The sequence below is a fragment of the Rhinolophus sinicus genome, chromosome 18, assembly GCF_057876585.1.
Source record: "Rhinolophus sinicus isolate RSI-liver-muscle chromosome 18, RSI-T2T, whole genome shotgun sequence".
Taxonomy (NCBI): Eukaryota; Metazoa; Chordata; class Mammalia; order Chiroptera; family Rhinolophidae; genus Rhinolophus; species Rhinolophus sinicus.
Genome location: NC_142518.1, coordinates 108,257,245 through 108,282,841, shown reverse-complemented (window position 1 = coordinate 108,282,841; position 25,597 = coordinate 108,257,245). Strand labels below are relative to the sequence as shown.

General features: G+C 50.1%; 1 non-coding gene across 1 annotated transcript in view; it reads right to left on the bottom strand.

Moving 5' to 3' along the window:
- Positions 1–25,597, bottom strand: part of LOC109459202 (uncharacterized) — a 224,685-nt gene that overhangs the window by 4,755 nt on the left and 194,333 nt on the right. Inside the window, exon 10 of the transcript XR_016019901.1 lies at positions 17,976–18,214. This is a non-coding gene — a transcript (uncharacterized LOC109459202). The remainder of the gene's footprint in view (positions 1–17,975; positions 18,215–25,597) is intronic.

The window sequence follows — 25,597 nt, the reverse complement described above, 5'->3', positions numbered from 1 at the left end:
GCCTTGCTAATGTGCCCACTAGTTTCCCTGGGCACGCTCTCGTTCTGCCAAGGCCGAGAGAGTGCTCACAAAGTGGGCTAAAAATAACATGAACAAGAGACAGAAAACAAGCAGCCACCACCCAAGCAAAGGACATTTTCTGCTCAGGGCCCAGCCCTCAGCTCCAGGGGTCCACACTGGGTGGTCCAGGAGGGTGCTTGGCCGCTCTGGGCTCTCTGAGGTATGCCCACACTGGTGTGGCCCTTGGGGTGACGACAAGCTGGGGGCAGTACTCTTTATAATTCCCACAATGGGAAGAAGCACGTTGTCCTAGGAGCTGGGACGCGACTGGAGATGAGGGGACAGAGGGGCCCATGGCTGGTCCCTGTGCAGCAGGCAGCACAGCTGACCCAGGGTGGCCTGGCGCACCTGCAGCCCTGAGCCGGTTGGTCCCTGGAAGCCTATGGGAGGGACCGGCAGGGCCCTTTAGGTCAGCCAGGCCCCGTGCTCAAGCTGCTGACAGACGGAGAGACCAGGCCCACAGAGCCCAGGACTGTGCCCAAGGTCACATGCAAGTCAGGGCCGGCCCAGGGTCCCTGCGTCCTCAGCCAGGACTCTCAGCAGGCCCCCCCCCCGAGACGCCCATGGGCTCTGGAGGACCTGGCAGCCCCTCCAAGTTTCACCAGGATTAACAGGTCGAATACTGTGGCCTCCATGAGGTTTTCTCCTTGGGGACACATGGCCTGCCCTGGTGACACCTGCCGGAGGCGGCATCCACTAAGCACCTGGTCCCCGAGGACACAGGACGCATCTCAGAAGCAGTCACCCTGGCCCTGCGTTGGCCCTGGTGCTGGCTGACGGGGCATTTACCATGGGTGCCCAGGGAAGACATGGGCAGCCCCTCCCTCCCTGTTTCCCTCCCTGCCTTCCCTCCTTTCATCTCTGTTTGCTTCCCGGGCTCTCAGAGGGTCCGCTCCCCACACGTGGGAGGGCACTGCCATTTGCAGGCCCGTGGCTTTCCCAGCCCCCCCCATCCCCTCTGCTGGCCCTCTCTGCAGAGGAGAGCAGGCCACACTGGTCGCTGGCCCACAGGCAGGTCCCAGCCTGGCGAAGGTGCACAAGGGGCTTCTGACGTAACCACTCGCTCTACTGGCAGAGTCCCAGCCCAGCCCAGCACACAGACAGCTCAGCTGCGTCCCCAACATGGCGAGAACACACTGCAGAGACACAGCTGCAGTCCAGGCCTCTCCTCCCCACTGAGCTGTCACCTGACCTTCCAGGGAAGGCGGGGTGGGGGGGGGACCCCGGGCCAAGGACAGGCCTTAGAGGGTGAGGCCGCCACAGGATGAGCCTGAGGATGGAGGTACGGGAACAGGAAGAGGCCAGCCTGGCAGGGGCCCCTGGGACCCACTAGGGGCAGGCAGCTGGGGACCCCAGGACGCCCCCTCCCACTAGGGCAGCAGAGGGACCCGAGGCCCCAGGCACAGGGCTCCAGTGATCCAGAGGGGTTTGGCTGAGCCAGAAACTTGGCGGCTATGGTGACAAAGGAGAGGTTGAGGGTGGGAGAGGGGACTGTCACTCCCCTGGGCTCCCGGCACAGGCTCACCAGCCCTCCTTCTGCCCTCAGCACTAGAGTTGTATATCCAACAGCCTGCTGGACATGTCCACCCAGATATTTCTTAAGCTCCTCCAACCGTGGCCAAAGCTGAACTTCAGCCCACCGCCCCCCCCCCCCACACACACAGACCACTGTGACAGTGTCTGAAGGGAGTCCGCCAATCTCTGTCTGGAGCCCACACCTGTCTTCCCAACTCCTTCCTGGCCTGTCCTCCAGGACGACCCATGGGCTCCTCAGTCTTATAGAGCTCACAGCTGGATCTTTTGCCTGTCACTGCAGACCCCATCTCTGTTCCCCATGTAGCAATAGTGCCACCAGCACCCGAGTCATGGCTGATTCCCCCCCCCACCGGGGTGTCCTCCCTCCCCTCCCCACCTTATCACACCTTATCCCTTTGCACTGATGATCAGCCTTTGACTTTCAACCTTAAGTCCAGCTAGTGGCTTTGCCTGGCCTCCCTGGGGTTGGTGCCCAGCTTGGACCATGTTACAGTCAAACTTTTCAGGCAGTGGAATTCAAACCACAGAAATAACCAATTAGAGCTAGTTTGAGGTATGTATTTCTTTTGTTTTTCATGACTAGTTCTGGTGATTTTCTAGTAACCAGTTGTTTGGCTGGTTATAGACTTTTTCCTCAGCTGGTTTCTTTGTGCAAGCCCAGCTTCAGTGTCAGGAATGACGCCCCAGGGCACAGGTCTCCCACGGGCCCCCCTTGCACAGACATAGAAAGGACAGCCCAGCCTAGTCTTTGGGAATGGGGGCTTCCCTCTCAGCTGCCCGTGGGATCGACTTCCATGAAAACTGAGACTTGTTTATGACAAGGTTGCCCCCTTTGTCCATCAGACCTCAGCTCTACCTTTCTTATTTGCTTTTTTAGAAGCAGAGATAGGAAGGAACATGGTCTTTGATTTCTTCTTGGCCTCCAGGACCCATCCCCTTCACAGCCCCTTGCCTGTGAAAAGGCTGCTGTCCTGAAAGAGTTGCTGACATCTAGAAGCAAACAAGTCGGGGGAGAGACAATTAGGCTGATGCAGACTCGCCGGATTTCCAGTCCATTCCTTTTTAACTGCCTCAGTGCCAGCTGTACTAGCAGCCCCTGGGAGATGAAACTGAACCCCAGGATTTCCCCAGCTATCTGGAATGAAGCTTTCACTTCTATAATTAGAGTCCCAGAATGTCAGGGCTGTGGGGGCCTTTAGGATCAGCTGGCCCTTCCCCATCAGGGGGCTGCCAGCCAGGCTGGGAGGCCCAGCTTGAGGCCTACCCCCTACTTCCCTCGGTCATAGGGTCCTTCCTGCTATAGCTTCTGCTACTAGTTCTTTCCACCCTATTTGTCTTTTCTTGCAGACATAGCAGGTGATCACTAGATCCTGGTAAAGAGCATCGGAGCTCTTAGGCAGGCTCCCCGGGTACGAACCTTGGATCCACCAGGCAGTTAGCCTTTTCAGTAAGTGGATGTCCATTTCCTTCTCTAGAGACCCCAGCACTCACAGGAGAACACACAGCACCTCTGCCTGGCTTTGAACGCTCTCGGTGATCTGGTCTCCCCTCGTGTCCTACATTTCTCTACACTGGACAACTCTGTTCCTGGAACACACCATGCAACTTCTCAGCCCTGGGCTCCAGCTGTTCCTTTCGACCAAGATGCTATTTCATTGTGTCAAAGCCCATCTCGAGGATTTTCTCCTCTGCAAAGCATTTCCAAAGAGAGCTCCATCAGTGTTCTCCCTCCTCCTACAATTCACTCATTTATACCACAGACATTTTCATGGCACCCATCATGTGCCAGGCACTTTTCTAGTACACAGGATACAACAGTGCGTTCATACACCTCTGCCCTCACGGAGCTGATATTCTAATGGGGAAGGGACGCAATAAAGGAGTCAAGTAAAGGATGGGGAATTTTAGAGGTGAAATTAGCTTCTCCTTCTGCCCTCCCTGAATCTTCGTATCTCCTTGTTGCCCTATTTTCCTCTGCCCTGTGGTGTGGTTACTTTGTACTTCTGCCTCGTGATGACTAGGGGGTGAGCTCCATGAGAGTCGGGCTAACGCCTGTTCTGCTCTGTATTCCCCTCAGCACCAGGCCTACAGCAAACACTCAAGACATGTTTGTGAAATAAGTGAGTGAATGAACGACGGAGTGAGTGGACAGATGAGTGACTAAGCGAATGGGTGACAGGATGAGTATCTAGGCTCACAACACTTGTGTGTTTTGGCCTTTGTGAAACAAGGATTCTGGCTTGGAAAGTTGGGTGGCTTGAGCGTAGGATTTCTGAGACCCAGGAGAAAAGTCAGCATTGGCTCTCATACCACAGAACAAATGACAGGTGGCTATAGAAAGTCAAGATGTCAATTTCATGGCCACACTTGAGCCTTGTTTGACTGTGGACTCTTGTCTTTTAGGGGAAGAGGTCTCCAGGGGCCCAGGCTTACTGAGTCAGCCCCTCACGCCCAGGACAGAATCTCACAGCACCTTTCATTTGATTTCATCTGCAAATATCAGTAGTACTCAGAATCAGGGACTCTTGTAGTTCCATACAGAAAAGAAAAAAAAAAAGTAAATACCAGTTCCTCTCAGAACCCATTCTTTATTAAATCTGTGCTGGAGTTAACTGGTTATTATGTTGCCAAATCCCTTTTAATTATTTGCCAAAGATTTTCATATTATTTTTAACCAAGTGAATCTTATCCTAAAATCTTAATTTTATTTGATGTTTAAAGGATTAAGGGAGCGATTTTATGACCTAAAATGTGAATGGCCTCTTTTTAAAAATCCAACTGGTGGTGTAATTGAGTTGCAAACACTATTTTAGTCTTTTCACAACATAATTGACTATGGGATTTTATTTTTCCAAGAGACTTGATTTATCTGCTCTTCATACACATTCAGTCTCTGTAAATATGCTGTTGGCTTTTCAGTAATAGTATTAGACCTGCACGCTTTGGCGCATGTCAGCAGGGATAGGAAGATTGAGAGGACTATACACGTTTAAACATACTACGCCAATAGAAAGAAGAACAATTACAAGTATTTACAAGTATCCACTGTACCTTTTAGATATATTTCATAGTGTTCCATACATTATTGGCCTAGGGCTACCTTTTTTTTTTTTAAAGTTACTTTTCCCTTTAGGTTTGGTCATTCTTTTTGTTACTGCTCTTGTTTGAATCTGTCATTTTAACTATTGGAAAGGCAGTTGTTTATTTATCAAATTGCTTTAGGATGTCCTCATGATCCAACTGGATTCAGTCTGCAAAGCAAATCAAATCAACGATGCCCAGGGGTGCCCAAACACGGCTCAAGGTCTCACTGCAACTCTTAAAACCCAAAGCCATGGGCAACGGACATGTCACTGCTCAACAGGCTTACTGTCAAGACTACTCTGATTGATTTTCTGGAACACTAACTGAACTTTCAGGATGGAGTGGTGGAAAAAAACATACTCCCCCAATTACTTTCTGGGCCTCTTTCATCAAACCAGAGTCCTCTCTGTTTCTGGGCTAGAAAGCTTGGCATCAGTTTTCAGTCTCCAAAGCCCTCCCTCTTCCTGTGACTCATAACAAAATACCATCATTTCCATTTTCTCCTTTAAATGTCTCTTGGACACATCCTTTCCTTTCTGTTTCCGCGGCCACCTCCTTCATCCAGGCCCGTGATCTTAGTCTTGAACCACTGCAATAACCCCCACATTCTTTTCTCGGCCCCACGCTCCTGTGCTGACACTTGAGTCCCAGAAATATCTTCCTAAGACACTGATCCAGGATCTCTCTTCTGCTTCCTGACATGCTGGGGAACCCCTTTGCTCCCCAGGTCAAGTCTAGGCCTCTCCAATTGATTTTCAAGATCCTTACCAATCTGGGTATAGCTAACTTTTAGCCTTCTAACCCCTTATGAGGAAAGCCTGGGTCAATAAGTGTTGAGAGACATCTGCCTGCTATGGTTTCAGTACAAGGATGGCTAAATAGACTGATGGGCTAGCTGAGTGAGCCCACAGACAGACCCACAGATATATATTCTGATTTATGACAGGACACCTTGCATGGGAGTGAGGAGGGAATAGCCTTCTCAGTCAATCGTGCAAGGATAATAGGGGATCCATAAGGATAAAAAATGAAGTAGGGCTCCTATTTCCCATCACACACAAAAATCAAGTCCAGGTGGATGAAGGATTTAAATGTGAAAGGTGAGACTACACAGCTTTCCAAAGAGCATAAAAGAGAATGTCTTCATGACCTAAGGGTAGGGTAAGATTTCTTAAACATGGCAGGAAAAACACTAAGCATAAGGAAAAGATGGACAAGCTGGACTGCATTAAAATGAAGAATTCATATTTTTCAAAAGATAGCATGAAGAGAGTAAAAAGCAAGCCACAAATTGAGAAAAGGGATCTGGAACACATAAAACTGACAAAGGGCTTATAGCCAGATTTTTTTTTTTTAAAGTCCTACAAGTTATTAACAAAAACACAGACGGCCAAATAGAAAAATTGGCAAAAGGCTTAATAGATAATTTACAAGCCAGGAAATCCAAATGGCTAATAAATGTGTGAAATGCAGTTTGATTTCTAGTAATAAGGGAAATGCACATGGAAACCTCAAAGAGATCCACTATGTACCCACCAGAAGGGCTAAAATTCACAAGTGTCGGTGAGAATGGGGAGCCCCTGGAACACTCATTCATACTGCTTTGGGGGTGTGCAATGGGATAGGTACTTTGGGAAAGTTTGCATTACCTAGTGAAGTTGAAGATGGCCACGCCCGATGACCCAGCAATTCCACTCCTAGTTCTATATGCTATGGGAGTGAGTACACACGTGCATCAGGAGACATGAACCAAGGTATACAAAGGTATACAAAGTATACCTTTGTTCAAGGTATACAAAGTCTGGAACCCACCCAACTGTCCATTGCAGTCGAATGGGTCAATAAAGCGGTGCATTCATATGAAAAGCAAACTATGAAAGTGAGTATTGAGGCATCTTAAAAGCACGTGAGAGGGATGTGAATTGTGTGGAGCCAGGGGCGTCATGTCATAAACTAAATGTTTGTGTCCCCAAGGTGATGACATTAGGAGGTGGGCCTTTGGGAGGTGATGAGGTCATGAAAGTAGGGCCCTCATGAATGGGATTGGTACCCTTATAAAAGAAACCCCACATTCCTTCACCCTGGGAGGCACAGCTAGAAAGTGGGCATCTGTGACCCTCACCAGACACCCAATCTGCTGGTGCCTTGATCTTGGACTTGCCAGATTCCAGAACTGTGAAACATAAATGTTGGTTGTTAAAACCACCCAGTCTATTGTATTTTTGTTATAACAGTCAAATGGACTAACACAATGCACTTAGATATTTTCTGCTACCTTCTTTTTATTCTGTTTCATTTTTCCAAATACTGAGGGTGCCAAAAAATGTATACATGACTTGTATTCACGTTTTGTTATTAGTATATACTGAGGATTACCATTTTAATAGTTTCTTTTTTCCTTTCTTAAAGCGTGTATACATTTTTTGGGGGCACCCTGTGTATATGTTGGTCGAGACTTGCTAGCTTGATTTTAGGACAACCATAGGTGAGTCATAGGTAGCAGTTTGAACAGTTCTAGATGCTTCCAGTGCATCCAGCTAGCCCCTAAGCCCCAGGACCCCACGGGGGTTTTAGAGGCTTGTGATAATTGTTTTCCTCTGAGTGTGGACCCCTGGAGGGGCTGTGTTTCCCCCCTGCTGGGAAAGCAAAGACATCACACCCTCCCCCAGCAGGGGTGGGGGTGCCCAAGACCCTAAAGCAGAAACCTCCTGGAGGCTCCTCTCTGCTACAGCACCTAGGACTGCATAGTCTAGGAAGCCAGGACTCCCCAGGTAAGGCAGTGACAGCACACGCTTTGGGCCATTGTTTACAATTGCTATGGCAGGGCAGGTGCTGGCAGCAAGGGGCCATCCGTTGGGCTGAGGAGCCCAGGGGACACCATATCACTCTGACCCAGCCAAAGGGCCAGATACTGGACTTTGGTTCAAAGTCTCTTCTACTTGAGAACCTGACTTGGGCCTTCCTGCTTGGGGAGGCAGGAAAAAATTACAGAGGATTCAAGTGGTCAAATAAGCCAGCAAGCCCTTACCTCGGCCAATGTGGCACGGATCATGGATGGCCAGAATATAGTCCCCAGTTATTCAATCAAACACTAATCTGAGTGTTGCTGTGAAGGTATTTTGTCGTTGTGGTTAACATCTACAATCTGCTGACTTTGAGAAGACTACTAACCCTTGATAATGTGGTGGGCCTCGTCTAATCAGTTGAAGCCCTACAGAGAAAACACTGAGGTTTCCCAAAGAAGACTGTCTCCAGACTACAGCATCAACCCCTGCCTGAGTTTCCATCCTGCTGGTCTGCCCTGCAGATTTGGGACTTGCCAGGCCCCACAGTTGTGTGAACCAGTTCTTTGAAATAAATAAATAAATAAATAAATAAATAAATAAATAAATAAATCTATCTATTATCTATCCATCCATCATCCACCTCTGTCTGTCTATCTAATCTCCCATTGTTCTGCTTCTCTGTGGAACTCTGACTGAGCCAGGTGAGGAGTCTGTGGGCATCCCCAGGGCACCGCGTATAACCCTTTGACCACAGCTTCACGGCTCTATGGAGGTTTGGCAGCCATGGTTCTGACCAGGATTAGTGGTTAACATTTTCCTGCACTGTTCTGACCCTCCAGCTCTCTTCCCAATGGCCCAGAAATAGCTGAGGGACATGTCAGGAGAGGCTTGGGGGCAGGTGGAGGAGGCTTTCCTCTCAGGCATAGGGACTCCCCCACTTTAGTCTCCCTGGCAGGGAAGGGCCCTGAAATGGCCATTAGGGGCAGCAGAAAGCTCTGGGTGATAATCAGCCAACTCACTTCTTATTTCCAAACCTCAGTCTGTTTTTGTGGAAAGTGGGGAAAGATTCACCATCCTGGCTACCTTCGGGGCCTGGCGTTAGTGAATAGAATCGGAAACGAGAAGCCTAGCGGGAAAGACCCAGGGCTGCATTTTCATGTCTGTGGACCCTGGGGATCGCTGCCTTTGTGGGCCCTTTCCTCAATAAAAAGAAAATAAGTAAAAATTACATTTTGTGATTGTATAAAGACGAATACATTAATTCATATGAATGTACATTAATTCACATTAATAGTATATATTAAAATATTTCCTTCCTTCTAAAAATTCATTTTGTCTTCCAACTTGAAAAGAAATTAAAATATTTTCACGAGCCCCTAAACGTCCCATGGCCCTAGTGCCTACTATGCCTAATGGAGAAGTCAGCCCCAAGGGTGTCTGGGGCTCACTAGCCCACAGCCCTGAGACTCGTGCCAGCCCTGGGAGTGGCTTGGAGGGTGTCCAGGCCAAGAAGGAACAACCTTCTTCCTGGAATAGCTGAGTCAGCACCAAGAAGAGGGTGGACCGACTGCTTTTAAAATGTCTTTGTCACGAAAAAGAAGTCTATTGAATCCCGTGCAAAAAGATAAAGTCTTACAATGTAGATGACCAATTATGTGGAAGAGAACAAGGTCCATGAGAAAAACCAACACTGCTTTTTTATTATTTAAAATTCTTGTCATTATAGCTAACCTTACTGAGCACTTATATTATAAGTTCACCATCGGGCTAAGCCTCAATCCTTTCATCTTCCCATGAAACCCATTTTAGAGACCAGAAGTGGAGGCACCAGGCTGGCAGGGAGTGGGAGAGTCCGAGGGAGTGAAGGGTACAGAGCAGAAGGGACCCAGCAGTGGCGGAAAGGAGCTAAGGAAGAGACCCTCCACGTTTCCCTGTGTTCTCAAAATTTGCCCTTCTAGAACCATCTTCTATTGATAGTTTGATAACCTTGGAACAACAGCACAGAACCTGATGTAAAAGTTAACATCTTCCCTAACACTTTTCAAGAAAAGAGCCTGCACATGCCTCTGATTTTCTTCCCTCAGTGATTTTCATCTCCCCCAGGCCAACAGCAGGGGCCATGAGATAAGAACATTTTTGTATGTTTCCTGAGGTTGAACTGAGTGATGATGACCCATCTGGAAGTCTCTTGGAAGTGGAGCCCTTTTCACCTTCTCCAAGGAAGTGAGCCAGGCTTGGTCCTCTGAGAGAAAACTGCTTCCTGGCAAGACTGTTGTTAGCAGCTGCATTTTACGTACAAGGACATGGCTGCTCCAAGGGTTGAAGGAACCAGGCAGTGTGATTCTAGAGAGTCGGGACTTAGTCACTTCTTAGCTGCATGGCATGAGCAGGTCACTCCACCCATCCAAACCGCCCTTTCCTTGTATGATGCGCCTCCCAAGGAAAGCAGCTGGCATGGGCTACAGACATCCTATGAGTCAGGGTATCCCACACACTGTCGCATCGAAGCCCCGCAGCAGGGACAAACCATGGCCAGGCCCACAGTACACAAGCAGGCTCCGAGCGCCCAGAAGCTTTGGAAGGTAGAGACAGGGGCACAGACAGCAAAGTGCTCAGAACTGGCAGGAAGCCTGCCTCCGGCCCTCAACCAGCCTTCCGCCTTCCCAGTGTTCTTCCCGCTGCTTTTTAAAGTTGTGGTTTGTGTGTGTGTGTGTGTGTGTGTGTGTGTGTGTGTGTGTGTGTGATGGAATTTGCCAGTGAACATTTTTTTAAAAAATTTTATTGGGGAATATTGGGCAACAGTGTGTTTCTCCAGGGCCCATCAGCTCCAAGTCGTTGTTCTTCAATTTAGTTATGGAGGGCACAGCTCAGCTCCAAGTCCAGTTGCCATTTTCAACCTTTAGTCGTAGGGGCGCAGCCCACCGTCCCATGTGGGAATTGAACCGGTAACCTTGTTGTTGAGAGCTCGTGCTGTAACCAACTGAGCCACGTGGCCGACCCCTATGTTTAGCTTTTTGAGGAACCATTAATCTGTCCTCCACAGTGGCTGCACCATTTTATTTTCCCACTAGCGATGCATGAGGATCCCAATTTCTTGACTTTCTTATCAACACTTCCTTTTTCTTTTTAAATCTAGGTGGGTGTGAGGTGGTATCTCATGGATTTGATTTCTATTTCTCCAATGACTAGTGATGTGGAGCATCTTTTCATGTTTGTTGGCCCTTCCCATTGTTCTTACCATAAAATAAAACATCCCTATCAGGGCCTCAAAGGACCTGCCTCCTCCCCTCTTGCAGCCTCTCTGTGCCCCATTGTATGCCCCTCTGGTCCTGCACTTCTATTCTGGGCACCGGCAACACCAGCCGTCCTCTTCTGCGCATGCCTGTACACATACAGAGCCTGCACATATACCGCACTCTCTGCCTGCAGTGGCCCACTTCCCCTGGCCCCACCCCGTGGGCTACCTCCTCGTCCTCCTCCATCTGTGTGCCTGCCCACCAGACCAGGCTGACCCATCTGCACGTACAGAGGCTATCGTGCACCTCCCCTGGCCGTACCTCCTCTAAGTGATGATGGCTTTCCTGCTCCTTGCAGTCTCCTGACAGCATGTCGCGGCCGTGGATCCAGCTCCTAGATGGCTGCTAGACAAACAGAATGTTTGGGTCTGAAGCAGCAGACAGAAGCCTGTTCTGAAGGACTGAAGGCTGTGCAGGCTTCATAACAAGAGACAGGCACCCCTGCCCAAGGAGCCCAGACCGTTCTGTCTCGGGCAGCAGCACAGACGAGGCATCCCCAACATTTCCTGTTGATTCTTTGGAGTTGACCATTGTCAGCTGGGCTCCGTTATGACTCATGCCCTTGAGGCAGGATGCCTCTTGTTAGCAAGTGACTCATGGATGTAGCTCCTTAGCCTTGACAGCTGGCTGGGCCTGATGACATAGGGAAGAGAGCCCCACATCGGGAGCCAAGAGTCAGAGTTCCGGTCCCAGTCTGCGATGACTCGCTGTGCAAGCTGGGGCCCTGGCCTGTCCAATCTGTGGAATACATCAGAACCACCTGTGGAGGCCTTTTAAAAATGCAGCTGGCTATTCCCCACCCGCATGGAGATTCTGATTTAGTACCTCTGGCATAGGGCCCAGGAAATCTGCATTGTAATCAGCAGCCCCAGTGTCCCGGCTGCACAGCTTGGCTTGGAGACTCTGCATGAGCTGCTTTCAGGGCCCTGTCCACTGCCCCAGACTTTTGGTTCTAGGATTCTAGAATGTCCATTGAAGTATTTGCTGGGCAAGTTCCAAGAAGTTCCCTGAAAGAAGGGCCAGCTTGCTTTCTGTTCCTTGAGCACTTAACTCTGGGTCAAGTCCTGGGTGTACCCAGCCGTGGGGTATGCAGATTCAGCTCAAGGTGGTCACTGCTCGAAAGCAGATTCTGGCCTCCTAGTGTGGGCAGACTCTGCCACCTGCAACACTTCCCGTCGAAGCCACACACTCTGTGACGGGCTGGAACACTGAGGTGGAAGCCGAGGGTGTTGGGCAGGCAGGGCAAAATGGCGGGGGAAATGTCCATCCTTATGATGGGCACAGTGGAAAGCCGGGGTGGTGGGGAGACTGCTGGGCTTTGCGCACTACACTGGGAAGTGTATCGGGGAGGAGGTGGCAGTTTATGGCCCTGAGTTAGGAGGGTGAGGGTAGGAAGGGCAGGGAAGTAGGAGAAGACTGGTGGGAGTAGTACTGTGGAGGGAAAAGGAATGTTCTAGAATATTAGGTGGGAGAGGTGGTCATGGCCATATCCTGGAGGACCTGGGGTATCGGGGTGTTGGGGTGGTAGGGGTTGAGGTGGGGGATGGTGCTTGAGCACTTAAGGAGCCCAATTTAGATCCTGAGCCATGACAGACTTGGGAGCTCAGGGGACACTGGTAGCAGAGCTTTGGGAGCTCGAGGCTGCAGCACTGGGTCTGGGAATGGAGGGCATCCCCTGCTCCTCAACTCAGAGTCTCTCTTCAGGTTGTCCCCATTTATCGGTATGTACCCGAAGACATTGCTTCCGCATTTGGGATGGCAGCCCTAATGGCTTGAGGCCAGAGCTGGGGCTTCCAGCAAGCCTGCTCACCCATCTGCTGGTTTCTGTTTAGAGCTGGGAAGAAGCCCATTCCGGGCTGTGTGCCCAGAGGGGGTGCTAGCACAACCCCTAGGTGCTGAGTGGTGGGGCTCTGGATTCCCACTTAGCCCATCTCTATCCCCTGCACTGCCTTGGGCCAGCAGCCCACCCTGTCCGAGGCTCAGTCTGCTCGTCCATGAAATGAGGATATGATTCATTCCTACCTTAGGACTGCGATGACCTTGAAACAAGAGGCAGAAAGCCTGGGCACCGGGGGGCATCTCATCTGAAGACTCTGTAGCCCTCTTCTTGTTTTTCCTGGCAGCACAGAAACCCCACTAGACCTGCTGACCTGGTGGCTGAAGCTGAATTGCTCCTCAGCTCCAAGCATACCCCCTGGGGAAAGAACTCTACCAAGATGAGCCACAAGGAAGTGCTGGTGCAGGGGTGAGGCTGCCAGAGCAGCTTTTCAGAGAGCCATTCTCATCTGGTGCCCAGGGAGCATGCAGAAGATGACAGAACAGCAAAGAGAGCTTCATCACTTGGGACAAAAGACAGGGGAGAGCCAGAAGAAGAGGACCCCTGAGGGAGTGACTGGGTTGACGGGGTTTGTTGGGGGAGGGTGCATTTGCACAAATCTGACTCCTCAGTACCGAGCAACCTGCTCTCAGCGGCCTTGCAGCTGCTCCCTCCTCTTGATGGAAGGTGGACTTATGGGCTGGAATCCAAAGGTGTGGCCACCATGCACTGGGCAGGAGGGAAATGCAGGGATGGGTATCCCCAGGGAGGAAGGCACAGTGGGGCCAAGCCCTGAGCTCCCAAGCCTGGGCTCTAACAGAGACTCTATCCCCGCTAGCTCCCCTCATGGGGAGCTGATCTCTGGAAGAGGCCAGAATATTAGGCCAAGGGCAGCTGCAGGAGGTGGGGAGGCAGGGGGCCTCGGGCTGCCCAGATTCTGGTCAGGCTGCTTCCCCTGCCTTCACCAGCAGGCCACCATCCAGCAGCATGTTCTGCTCTCAAAGCCAACAGTTGCTTCCCTGGGCTGCTGCAGAAGACACTGTGGATGTGATGGCTCATTTTACGTGTCAACTTGGCCGGGCCATGATGCCCGGTTGTTTGGCCAAACACCAATGTGGATGCCGCTGTGAAGATGTGATTAACATTTAAATCAGTCAAGTTCGAGTAAAGCAGATTGTCCTCCATAACACAGGTGGGCCTCATCCAATCAGTTGAAGGCCTTAAAAGCCAAAGACTGAGGTTCCCCAAAGAAGGAATTCTAACCCCAGACTACAGCACAGAAACCCTGCCTGAGTTTCCAGCCTTCGTACTCAAGATGGCAACAACTCCTGCCTGAATCTGCAGCCTGCTGATTTCCAGCTTGCCAGCCCTGACCATTGCATGAGCCAATTCCTTAACCTAAATCTCTGTGTGCCTCTGTCTCTCTGTGTGTGTGTGTGTGTGTGTGTGTGTGTGTGTGTCTGTCTCTCCCCCTAATACAGTGGACAAGTGTGTGAGGTATGTTGGCTGGGGTGGCATATAGCAGCAACCACCACGCCAGAAATGGAAACTCCTGGGGAACCCACGCCTGCGTACAATGATCTGGTCTGCATCCTCGGCCCTCTCCACCCGACATGGACCCTAGCCTGTCCCCCACACAGCTGGTGCAGGCCACATACGCATGATCTAGAGAGGTTGGCAACCTGTGGTCAGGAGGGCAGCGTTCCACTCCAGTTCTGCCACCAGCTGGGTGACCCTGGGCAAGTTGCTTTCCCTCTCTGAGCCTCAGTGTGCTCGTGTCTTAACAGCAGAGCAGATGAGGGTAGTTACCTGTAAATTTCTTACAGTAGCAGCTTGCTTTGGGCCAAAAGGAGTGTTAAACAGCCAGTCAACTCTTAACATTGTCCAAGTACAGCTTCTCTGGCTTCTGTGGAGTGTGGGGAGCTGCAGCTCCCCACACTCCACAGAAACCAGAGAAGCCGTACTTGTCCCTGCCCCTCACTCCTGCCTGCAACTGGGACCTTGACTCCCAAAGCCTTGCCACCCCTCCGCCTGCTCTGACATCTGCAGACTGTATTCCCCGTGCTTTTGGGTGGCGTCCACCTTCCCCAGTGCCTTGCCTAGCTGAATGTGCCTCCGGGCTGGTGGAGGGAAGCTCATTACTGCTTGTGACTCATAAAAGTCTAAAATCAGGAGACAAAAGCTCCTTTCAGAGCTCCCTTTGAACCCCCGGGTCTCGTTATGTGACAAAGATATTTAGAGGATTGCTACAAGAGCAATCACATATAAGGCAGAAAAATGTGGCCTTGTCTTCAAGGAGAAGTGGCAGCTGGGGCCCCCCTGAGTCCTCACACTCAGGCCCGTTTTACTGAGCAGCCTGGGAAAGGTGTCCCTATTCGAAGGCAGCCACCCTCCATTGGCTGACAGGCTCAGTCCAAGGTGAGGAGCCCAGATTCCCAACCCCAAGCATCTGTGTCACCTGGAAGCTCAACAGTGTTCATTTTCTAGGCACCCCATCAGCTCTTCTGGGGACTGGCACAGGTGAGCCCTGAGAACTCCAAAAAGGCCATGGGCAGCTGGCCTGAGACGCCTGAAAGGTGGCTTTGGCCTCCTATCCCCTCCACCCTTGACTAAACTTAAATATACTGTACTTCCTAGAATACACTGGTAACACAAAAGGAACTGGTAAACTTAACGAAGACATGATTTCTACCTGGGCCTCACTCAGGATGATACTATGCTGGATGTTATTCCTCTACCACAGAGAATAACCTCCCTTCACACACCCTTCTGCCATCTCTGCCTCTGCATGAAGGCTTAGGAATAAAAAGCAATTAAGAGCTGTTAATAATGTAATCAGAATTTCCAAAGTGTATGAGAAGAGGTGGTAAAAACTCACTCTAAAGGTCAAAGGGAACTTCTGTAGTATCGTCTTCCCTGATCACCCGGGTCCACCACCGAATGCCAGTGCTTTTACTATGGGGAGGCTCGAAAATGGAATCCCAGCTACCAGTGTCTCTTGATGCACGGGGATCAGAGCTGTGGTTTTCAGAACTGAGCTGGTACGAAGGCAGCCCAGGGAGCCTTGGCTCTTGGTAGCTCTGGCTTGCCACCTGCTGCCTGTGGGCCACGCGTCTTTCTTCCCCCCTTCCGGGGGCACCCAGGATGGCCGTGGACAGCATGGCTACGTGTGTGGCTCTTGAAGCCAGGGCCTGGTCACACCTTCTGGGTACTCCTGCCACACACTGGGCAGCCGGACTGAGGCAAAGAGGACAGCACTGAGGCAGGCAAGGGTCCCCGGAGAGCATCTCTTTGCTACCACTACACTTTGGGCTGGCACTGTGGCAAAGCAAAGCAGGACTCAGGAATTAGAGGCGTAAGCCTGGAGGTATCAGCACGGGCTGCTGCCAACCATCATCAGTGAGCTGGAGCGGCACTTGACCTTCAGCCGGAAGTTCACGGGTACTGAGTGGGCCTGACAGGAGACCAAGCCAATCATACTGCCTCAGCCGTGAGTGAACGGTACAGCAGGTCCACCCAGCAAGGCTCAGTCAGCCTCTAGGAGCTCCTCGGGAGCCACTTGGCAGGGCCTGAGCCCTTGGATGGCCCATGGGCTCCGGGTCTAGGCAGCAGCTTGGCCCAGTCCATGAGAGTCCGCGGGCTGCTGTAACCAGTTACCACACACTGTGTGACTTAAAAGAACAGAAATATGAATATTGTCCCATAGTTCTGCAGGCCAGAAGTCTGAAGTCCAGGTGTTGGTAGGGCCACAGTCTCGGAAGTTTCTAGGGGGTGGGTTTTCCTTGGCTCGTCCAGATTCTGGTGGTTGCCAGCATTCTTGGCATTCCTTGGCTTGTGGCTGAATCACTCCAATCTCTTACTCCTTCTTCACAAGGCCGTCTCTTCTGCTCTGTGTCTTTCTCCTCTTCTGTCTCTGTAAGGACACTTGTGATTGCATTTAGGCTTCACCAAGACGATCCAGGATGGCTTCATCTGGAGATCCTTAACTTCATTACATCAGCAAAGACCCTTTCCCCACATAATTTCACGTTCATAGGCTCTGGAGGTAGAGCTTGGACATATCTTTTTTATAGGCCACTATTCACCCCACTAGACCATCCCCACCACTGGATCACAGGTCCCTAAGTTCCTTGAAATCTGGCTTTCAGGGTGGAAGGACAATTGACAAGACCAACTGCCACTTTCTCTTTTCAGAACGGAAGTAGTTGAGGCCTGAAGGGAGGAGGCTGCCTTGCCTAAAGGTCCCCTGGCAAGGAAGGGACAGACCAGGGACTTGGCACCTGGTCTCTAGGCTCCTACTGCCTGGAGAAGCCGGCTGCTCTCAGGGCCAGGCCTGACTCATTTACACGGCACGGGCATTTGCAAGGGGAGCAAGCCCTCAGGGTTCCTGGGTCCAAGGCAGGGCTGGGCTTTGGGGTAGTGGCTGTATACATCCATCTCAGTGTTATATGAGCAGGCCTTGCTTCTCACAGGCCTCGGCCCCCTCAACTTGAAAAGGAGGGGGCTAGAGTAAGGATCTTGGGGTGGTCTCCCAGCTCAGATGCCTACAGCTGCCCAGGAGACCACAGTGGCCCATTGTTTTCGGTATGGCTGACGATCAGCTGGGTGGGCAGCAGCTCCACGATCCACCAGACTCCAGCTGCTACGGCACCAGGAGCAAACACACTGAAATTCTAACCGGGAGGCCCTTGACTGGCCGGTGACTCGTGGGTCCCTAGGAATGGCCTGCACGCCTCCCAGTCAGCATGGCCTGAGCAGAAAGCCTTTGGCATTTGCAGTCTGGGGCTGCGCTCCACCATCCCCACGGCCCAGGCATGGCTGCAGCCTGAGGCCCCCTTCTCCTACAACAGCTAGTCCCTGGTGGTATGCCTCCCCCAGAAGGAACCGGCTCAACCTGCTCACTCCTGAAGTAACCAATGGTCACGTGACTGAGTTCTTGCGATGTCTGCTTTCCCATGACACCAGAACCTGCATCTCAGTCACTTCTGCCACCCCCATCCCCGTCGTCAAGGAACCTGTTAGCCACATCAGGAGATGCCTTCTCTCCCACTGGGGAAATGGTACTTCTTTTGCCCCCCCCACCCCCCACCCCGTGGCCTTTCCTCCTCTACACATGCTCTAGAACCAGCCGAAATATCTGGTTGGTGTCTGGCCAAAGCAGAGCAGAGCGGGGTTGTACACACCACTTCACATCTAGGATCTCACTGGAGCCTCCTAACAGCACATTGAACTTGTTTCTGTTATTGTGCCCATTGAAAAGATGAAAAACAACATCTGAGTCTCACAGGGGTTAAGTAATTTGCCCAAAGTCACAGAGAATGAAAAGTTTAATCAAACAATCTGGTTCCAGAGCCCATGTCTTATACACCACATTACAGAAGAGAGCAGCACACTCACCTCCCTCGTTCTGAATACTTTGCCTTTGTTGATAGAGCCCATGGTCCTGATTACGTATCTGGCCACACCATTTTGGTACCAACTCATACTGAGTGGCTGACTATTCTCCTTGCCCATCTTCACGTCTTGCTCTCTGTGCTCTCTGGACCCTGGTTCAGAGTCCCTCCGTCTCCATCGCCCAGGTCCTCTCCTCCATGCTCCAGCCTGTGCAGATCCTTCCTTCTCCCACTTCCATGCCCCTGCCAGACAACATGATCATTGAAGAGAGAGAAGTTAGAGCACAGCAGGCAGGCAAAGGGCTGGTGCAGAAAGCTGTGAGCTGGCAACCGCTAAATTGAGAGCAATTCTTGGAAATCAGGAAACAACTATTGAGGCCAAATGCATCAAAATTAAATTGGCCTTTGAAACAAACAAGTGCATCTCCGCAGGCATCAAATGTGATTCTGCAAGGTTGTAAGACAAGCTTCAAATGAGATAAAGTCTTCCAGCCCAAGTTGAGCTGGGCCTACGGGGGCAGAGTGTTGGGCATGCCAGGGCAAGCACTATATCATCTGAAAAATGGGGGCAAGAAACATAGCACCTTCAGCACAGTGGTGCCAGGGAGACTTTCTCCCTCTTAAGGATTGTTCCAGCTCGAGGATGTGAGATTCCTGGGGTTGCAGTAGTCCAGAAGTGTAACCCCATTTCCCTATCTGTGAAATAAGATCATTTTTAAGAAGCATGGGCAAATATCCACACCCATTGTGACTCTCCTTGGAGACTGAAAAAAGGCAAAATATGCTCCGTGAGCTTTGAGCATTCACAGCTGCAGCCACATGGCATTTTCCAGTTTTACATTATGGGCACTGGAGCTGAATCCCTGCAATCCAGTACCATTGAACAAATGACCCCTACCCCAGGGATAAACAAGGCTGAACCGCAGGGAAATGGAGAGACTTGGTGTCCGTCCCTGGGAAGTGTACCGATGAGGAAACACCTCCTTCTAATATAATAACCAGCCTGCTACGTGCTAGAGACGTTTTGAGAGTGGGCTCAGGAAGTTCAGAGAACAAAATTGTTTTTACTTAAAACCCTGCGAAGGTGTCCTCGAAGAGGCAGAATAAGTAGCATTTCAATGGCCAGACATCGTGATGAGGACATTTCCCAGGGCAGGGAAAAGCATGGGCCAGGGCATGGAAGGACAAACTTGGATAATGGCGAGTAGTCCATCGGGCTGGAACCCAGGGTCCCAGGCTGGCAGCATAGGCCGAGGTCAGGCTTGGTTCTGCAGGTGATAGGAAGCCATCAGAGGTCCTGATGAAGGGAGGTGGCGGGAGCAGATGTATGCATAGCCTCACATGGCTCTTCTCAGAGTGAGATCCGTGGACCCCCAGAGGTCCCCAAGACCCTTTAGAAGTTGTGCGAGGAGGTCAAAACTCTTTTCACTGTAACACTAAAATGCTTTTGGATTTTTCCACTGAGTTGACGTTGGCACTGCTGGTGGGATCAGGGCAATGGCACCAAATCGTACTAGCCACCACTGGATTCTCCACAACCACGCACTTGTAGTTATAAAACAAAAAGCCAGCTTCACTTAAGAATGTTGTTAGCGACAAAGTCGAGAACCATATGATTTCACTGATATGTGGGATATAAAACTGAAAGCAACAAAAAAACAAGACAAATAAACAAAACTTCATAGACACAGACAATAGTTTAGTGGTTACCAGAGGGTAAGGGGGAGGGGCGTGGTAGAAGAGGATAAAGGGGATCCAATATATGGTGATGGAAGGAGAACTGACTCTGGGTAGTGAACCTATAATGTGAGATACAGATGATGTAATACAGAATTGTACACCTGAAACCTATGTAACTTTACTAACAATTGTCACCCCAATAAACTTTAATTTTTAAAAAAAGAACGTTGTTAGCAAAGTAGTAATAATTAACTTTGTTAAATATTGATCCTTGAATACCTGTATTTTAAAAATTCCGTGTGACAAAATGGGAAATCTGCTTAAAGCACTTGTGCTGGAAACCACAGTGCAATGGTTGACTCAAGGCAAAACACTCATGTTATTACGAGTTGTGAACTCAACTGGCTGGTTTTTCATAGAACATCATATTTACTTGCAAGAATGACTAATGTTACTCAGATTTGGGTATTTGGCAGGCATTTTCTTGTAAATGAACGAAGTGAGCCTATTACTTCAAGGAAAACAACTGACAGTATTTTTTGCCAATGATAAAATTTCAGCTTTAAAGCAAAAATTAGAATTTTGCGAAGCTTGGATCCACCATGGTGAGCCTGATAGCTTCCCAATACTTAAAGACTGTTTCCAATGAGACAGGTGGTTATAAGAACAAATGCGATTTTCTTTTTAATGTTATAGAATGAAATGTGTCAACATATGGAAGCTATGCATAAGTCAGGGCGTCCATATTTTCCAAGTGACCGATGCATGATGGTACCAAACGACAAATGGTTAAAACATCCATTCAAAGGATAAAAGAGTTCTGTGGACTTTAATGGAACTGAGTATGGAAAGTTCACTTATACACGTTTCCACACTGCACTTAACCTGTAAGAAACAATCATGGTCAAGTTTTGGTATCACTCCAAAGAAGAATGTCCACAATTATATGAAAAGTCTATTAAAATATCCCTCCCTCTTCCAATCGCATATGTGAGACTGGATTTCCTTCATATACTTCCACCATAATGAGATATCATAACCGAACAGAGAATTGGATGTGAAACTCTAGCTGCCTTCTAGCAAGCTTGATATTGGGGAAATTTGAAAAAAGTGTAAAACAATGCAACTTTTTTCAACACAAGTTTTTGTTTTGGAAAATATAGTTATTTTCATTAAATATTATTTATGTTTATGTGAAATGAGTTAATTATTTTAATTTCACTATTAATAGATATGCAAATATTTTAACAATTCTGTATCCAATATGGTTAACATGAAGAGCTATAAGTCATGTAAAGAAAAACTCTTTGGGGGTATTCAAAATATTGTTTTTGCTGATTTACTCATTATATTCTGCTTTTTGTTGAGGTAAAATTGAGGTAAAATTCACATGACATAAAATTGATCATTTTAAATCATACAATTCATTGGCACTTAGTACATTTACAATATTGTGCAACTACCACTGCTATCTAGTTCCACAACATTTTCTTCACCCCCAAAGGAAACTCCATACCCATTAAGCAGTCACTCCCCTTTCTCTCTTCCAACCAGTCTCTGGTCACCACTGACCTGCTTTCTGTCTCCGAGGATTTACCCGCAATAAGTTTTAAGAGTACAACAGGGTCTGAAACCCAATAGTTGGAGAATCACTGGCTTTGTGGCTCAAATCCCAGCTCTGCTTTATATTAGCTGTGATACCTTGGTCACTTAACTTCTAGGAGTCTAATTTTTTTGACCCCCAAAATGGATGTAATAGTAGCATATTCATGGCCCTATTGTGAGGCTGAAATGGGAAAATGCACGTAAAGTTCCTGGAGCATAGTAGATACTCAGTAAATGGGAGTTCTTATCAATCCCTGGGAAGAAGCATTGATTCCCTTTCTGTACACTCTGTCTCTAGATGTGACCGGCAATATCTTGAGAACGAGAGACAAGTCTTATTCATCTCATTGCCACTTGCTTCCGAGCTGTGAGACACTGGTGAGTAACTTGACCTCTCTGAGCCTTGCTCTCCTCATCTATAAAATAGAGCTAATCATAATAGCCATCCCAAAGGGGAGTTGTGAGAGTCAATGGAGGAGAGAATGCTTACAACATTCTCAGTACACAGGAGGCGCTCAATGGCACACAGCCATGATGGGGGTTGCAATGATGACAGTGACATGGATGAAAATGCTGCCACTGTGCCTCGTGGCTCTCACGTCTTGTGTGCAGCTGAGGAGTCACCACTATGGCTTGGTCCATCCTCTAGGCTGTCTGGGTGATGGGCCCATAACCCTCTCTTCCTAGGAGATGGTAAGAGCACGGCAGCACCATCTGCCCAGTGCCCTAGGGGGCTTTGCCTTTGCTTGGTGGCTTTCTGTGCACAGGCTAATTGGGCTTTGGAAGAGCAAAGAAGCTTACATTAAGCTTTCCTGCTAGAGCCGTATCGTACCTACAGCCCCAGAGGACATGCCTGTCCTCTAGTTCTGCACCTACCTAGGGTAAAGGGCACTTTGACAACTGGCTGGTGGAAGTTCCAGGATACCTGGAAAGACCCTAGGCACCCAAACTTGAGAGGTGTTTTGACGAGGTCGGACAATTACATTCGTGAACTTGTTGCGACGATGTTGCAAATGTTTTTTGATATCAGAGGGATTCTTCATTATGAATTTGTACCAACTGGACAAACAGTGAACCAAGTTTACTATTTGGAAGGGCTGAAAACGCTGCGTGAAAAAGTTAGACGACCTGAACTTTTCGCCAACAATTCATGGCTCTTGCATCACGACAATGCACCAGCTCACACAGCACTGTCTCTGAGGGAGTTTTTAGCCAGGAAACAAATAACTGTATTGGAACACCCTCCCTACTCACCTGATCTTGCCCCCAGTGACTTCTTTCTTTACCCAAAGATAAAGAAAATATTGAAAGGAAGACATTTGGATGGCATTCAGGACATCAAGGGTAATACAACAACAGCTCTGATGGCCATTGCAGAGAAAGAGTTGCAAAATTGCTTTGAAGGGTGGACTAGGCACTGACATCAGTGCATAGCTTCCCAAGGGGAGTCCTTCTAAGGTGACCGTAGTGATATTCAACAATGAGGTATGTAGCACTTTTTCTAAGATGAGTTCACGAACTTAATTGTCTGATCTCATACACCCGCCTGGTACCTCCCCATGGCTACCCCCACACATCACCTTAATTTATCAAAGGAAAGAGAGTGCTCTGCTACTGGAGTCCATTCCAATGGTTCAGGGCACCTGGGGGTAAATCTGTCTCCACTGCCACTGGCATGTGGATGCAGTCCTGTCAGGCCTACAGCTGTTGGCTCTGAGCCTTGCAGTTATGGGCTGACCCCCATGAAGCTAGAGATGCCATCATTCAGCTACCCTTCACTGCCACATTTACCCCACTTGAAGTCTGAGTTCTTGTCAAAGTCAGTTTGAGAGTGGTAAGCTGAGGAAGGCTGGCCCTCTCAGCCACATCCCCAAAGGGCAGGTAGCGTGGTGGGGTGGAGAGAAGACAAGACTGGGAACCAAGAGACTTGGAGTCAACCCTGCTGAGGACTGGGCCTCAGTTTCCCCCACTTGAAGAAAGAGAAGGTTGGACGAGCTCTGGGTTATTGGAATTTAGGCAGCATTAGTCAGGGAGCAACCACCATTGAATGTTCACCTCCCAGAGCCCTCAAGAAGAGTCTACCTGATTCACTTTGCCATGGAGAGCCTTGTTCTGGTCCCGAGGACCTGAATGAAACAGGCAAGGGACAATTCTACCTGGAGTGGGTGACATAAGTCATCACATAACACAGAGAAAGCCAGCTGCCCTCAATATTCACCCCAGTGGAAAGGGAGTATCTTCCTGCCCCGTATTCGTACACAGATAGGGCACCCATGGGGCAGTGAGCCAACGGCAGGTTGGTATATTTGTTGACGGGGAGTGGTAGCAGGTGAGTGTGGGGAATAGACCTCAGTTAGGGCCTGGGGAAATTTATTGGTAGGTCTTAGGGACCTCTGGAAATTCTTCCTGAGGACACTATGGACATACTGCACGCTCCATATACTGTGGGTTCTGAATGCCTGTGGTTTTCAGCCCCCTAGGGCTCTAATCGGATGATCGTGGCGAGCAGCTACGGCCTGCTCTGCTCTCTGCAGGGTCCTTTCTCTGGAGTCAGAGGTTTACAGCTGACCTGGACAGGGCCACCATTTAGATGGGGGTCTATTCCTCGGGAACAACTCTCCAGGGCTGCCTTAAATCCATTCAGAAAGTAGGCAGGCTGGGAAATCTCTCCAGGGTTCATTCTGACCAGGGCTGGAGCCAATCAGGGAGTCACACGGGATTTTCCCCACCTCCTTCTCACTGTATAAAGACACCCTCTTCAGCCAAGGCGTGCACTCTCAGCTGCCTGGCTCTACAGCCAGCTCTCGTTCCCCTCGTCCCTCTCTCTAGCTCCTGCTTCTTTCCTCTGTCTCCTTCTTGCCAGCCTCCCAGCTCTCTCGGTGCTCCCTGCTCCTCTCAGCTGCCCACTCCCCCACCTGCTGTCCTACCCCTGCACTCTCAGCGGCTTTGGAAGAGCAGCCTCTCTGGTCTGGTCAGATAGAGCTGAGATGCAGGCAGGCTGTGCTACTACTGGCTCGGGTCCTAAGGAGGTGGAGGCCCTGAGCAGGGACTGGGGCTGCGGCACTCAGCTGAGCCCACAGCTGCCTGAGCAGATGTCGCAGCAAAGAGAACAGCTTTGCAGGGTGGAGCTGGAGCTGCAGGGACCAGGCCACCTGAGCAACCTGGGGCAGCAGGTAAGGCAATCGGCCAGAAGGAGCTGGGATCCACAGGTAGCCCCACTGCACAAGACCATGTCTACACAGACTGAGCCTCCATGTGGAGGGGTGGGCTGTGTCTACATGGTACGAGGCTCTGCCAGGAGACGCAGGCTGCATCTGCGTGGAGCTAGGCCCTCCAAGGAGATGCAGATGGTGTCCACCCAGGAGAAGACTCCCCAAAGAAAAGAGTACTGTGTCCTCAAAGGACAAGCCTCTGCAAAGGGATACAGGCTGCGTCTACATGGAGCCATGCCTAGCAGGCAGATGCAGACCGCATCTACACAGAGCCCAGATCTGCCAGGAGGGGCAGACAGAACAAATGCAGAACAGTGCCCACCCCGGAGACACAGACAGCACCAAAGCCAGGGACTGTGGCTCTGCCAGGCGACGCAGACTGCCACTGCATGGACCACAGCTCTGCAGAGCACTGATGGCTGGTCCATCCGGAAACGAGGCAATGCCCGGCGGCGGAGGCTGCAGTACTTGCGCATGCAGCTCTTCAGGGCCTCCCGGGGCTCTCCATGGCGCACAGCTCTGCATGCTGGTGTGGGCTGGGGTAGCACCAAGCGAAGCTTACTAAGGAGGCGCAGACGCGTTCATGCAAGGAGGCTGCGCAAAGAGGCGCAGGTGACATGCACACAGGATGAGCCTCAACAGGCTGAGGCTGGCCACGGCCACCAAGGAGAACGCTCTATTTCCAGGTGCAAAGCATCTCTACAAGGAAGTCCAGCTACATCTGTCCAGGGCGAGACTCCACCAGAGGATGTCAGCTGTGTGGACAGCTGCTCTGCAAGCAGAAAGAAGTTGTGTCTACAGAAGCCAGAACTCTGTGTGGAGACACAGGCAGGGTCTGCACAGAACCAGCCCATGGCTGCCCAGGACAAGGTGGCACGTTCCTCGGATGAGGCCGCATCTACCCAAGACGAGACAGTGCCTGCCCAGGATGAAGTTGCATATGTCCCGAGTAAAGTTGTGCCTGCAGAGAGTGAGGCTATATTTACTCAGCATGAGGCTGCATCTGCAGAGAACCAGGCAGTGTCTCCACCACACCACACAGCTTCCACAGAAAATGAGGCTTTGCAAGGAACTGCAACCTGGCCCAGCGCAGGCCAAGCTCCTGCCTGCATACATGCACCAGGCGATG